At 32.7% G+C, this 2,278-nt stretch overlaps 1 protein-coding gene across 2 annotated transcripts in view; it reads left to right on the top strand.

The window, feature by feature from the left end:
• The window catches only part of LOC144969995 (uncharacterized), a 169,783-nt gene that overhangs the window by 75,159 nt on the left and 92,346 nt on the right, over positions 1-2,278 (top strand). The window lies entirely within an intron of this gene.

The following is a 2,278-nucleotide window of genomic DNA, read 5'->3' as shown; positions in this document are numbered from 1 at the left end:
TAATAATTAATAATAATAATAATAATAATATAATAATAATAATAATAATAATAATAATAATAATAATAATAATAATATAATAATAATATAATATAAATAATAATAATAATAATAATAAATAATAATAATGATAATAATAATAAATAATAATAATATAATAATATAATAATAATAATAATAATAATAATAATAATAATAATGATGATGATGATAATAATAATAATAATAATAATAATAATACTAATGATAATAATAATAACATGTCGGAATAGAAAAGACGCCAAAAAAAAAAAAAAGGAGTAAAATTACAGATTACCCAATATTAGTAAATGAAATTCGAACTTTTAAAGAGATGAACAGTAGGTGTTCATTACCCACTGCAAAATAATTTCCTTCAAATCTAACCATTGTCTCATTACACATCGATGTTGACGTCCGTCTGCGATATTTCACAGTTTTATTTTCAAGATAGACAAGCCAAATTGAGAAATTTATATTTTTGATAAGATGAGGGGGTTTTATGTTTGTATATTATTTACTTTTATTTACAACCTCATTAAATGATTTGAACTAAGAATTCAAAATCGGAATTTAATTTACGGATTACATACAGAGATCAAAGACAATTCCTGGAGGCAAAAATGGATAATAAATAAGCGCATAAATACACCAATTATAATTGAAGTAGACCAGCCTACCTACAAATTTAAAAAAAATCAAGCGGTGTTACTATTTTCTCTCTTTCTGACAACATCTAGTATCTGGTGACTTACAAACAAAATACAGTAGGGTTGTGACTTCAAGTAAATTCAATATCACCAATTATGGTTTTGAAGAGAAAAAAAAATCATCAAAACATCGAAAACAACAATCTATTTATAGCCAGGTGATTACTCTGAATTGACTTCCTGGTCAAATAGTTAGTGTTCAATTAATTCAAATATGAACAAACTCACAAAAACAAACAAACTCACAAGCACTCACACACACAAACAGCACACACAAACACACACAATAATATAACACGCACACAAACACGCACACATGGTATAGGCACATAAAATCCGATGATACGATAATGATTTCAAAGATGTTGTTACAAATTGTCTGATAGAGTTACAAGAAAAACACCCAAAATGGCTGGTATCAGTTCAGTTGATGACGTCAAAAGATTTAGTCAAAATAGTCATCCGTTCTGAATGAAAAAAAAAAGATATCAACTACGAGTCTAAAGATAACACCAAAACAAAAAAAAATTATATAAAATAGATAAAACAAAAACAAAACAAAACAAAAGACGATACAGCCACTCGTGTTTCCGGGCAGACAATAATTTTCCAATTTAGTAGAATTTTAGAAGACGCAACAATCATTCATTGGTTGTGCTTTTGAGGAGCAGTGGTATGACAAACGCCTTTGGATTGGAAGGTTCTGGGTTCGAGCCCCACTCTGAGCGGCGCATAGTTGACTCCTTGGAAAAAAAAGGCTCTTTACTCACATTCTTCTATCACCGTACTCAGGTGTAAAATGAGTACCTTGCCGTTAACAGCGTTGTTTCTGTCGGGAATAGAAAATTGTAATAATATCGGCGAACAGAGGTAGGCGTCATGTCTCGCTCTACGCGTTACGTGTTGCTGTTAGCCAGGGACCCTCAGCTCACTTGGTAGAGCACTCGCTTCAATTCAAAGGGACCGAGGTCGATCCCGGGTGCAGTCAAGATTTTTTCTGTCCACCCAGCAGTGACGGGTAGCTGGGTCTGATAGCTCTGGCGGAAAGTACTTTGCGATAGACTAGCGTCCTATCAAAACGGTAGCGAGCAATTACTATTGTCCGTTTCACGCTATAGAAACCGGGATAAACTCCGGCTCTATCATGGGCCTAAGTGGCTATGGAGGACTCCTTGTTTTATATAAAACCATCAGTTTGAAAACAAAACAAAAATGCATAGAAAATAATTTGTTTTTCGGGAGGACAAACTTCCTGATCAAATGACACCAGTAATTTTAAGACTTCAACTGAAACGCACTTTTTCACCCTTAAACTTAAACACACAGACACACACATACATATAAACACACACTCAGACACAACCATTTATGGACACTCAGACAAACACATTCTATAAGCATACATACACACTTTGTCGTACACACCCACACACACACACACACACATACACACACACACAAACATTTATGGTCACTCAAACAAACGCATTCTACACACACACACGTTCGCACACACACACACACACACACATATATATATATATATATGT

This window comes from Berghia stephanieae, chromosome 4 (genome assembly GCF_034508935.2).
Source record: "Berghia stephanieae isolate SIO BIC M18660-M18661 chromosome 4, UCSD_Bste_1.3, whole genome shotgun sequence".
In the NCBI taxonomy this organism is placed as follows: domain Eukaryota; kingdom Metazoa; phylum Mollusca; class Gastropoda; order Nudibranchia; family Aeolidiidae; genus Berghia; species Berghia stephanieae.
The sequence above is the reverse complement of the archived record's forward strand: the minus strand, read 5'-3'. Positions and strand labels throughout refer to the sequence as shown.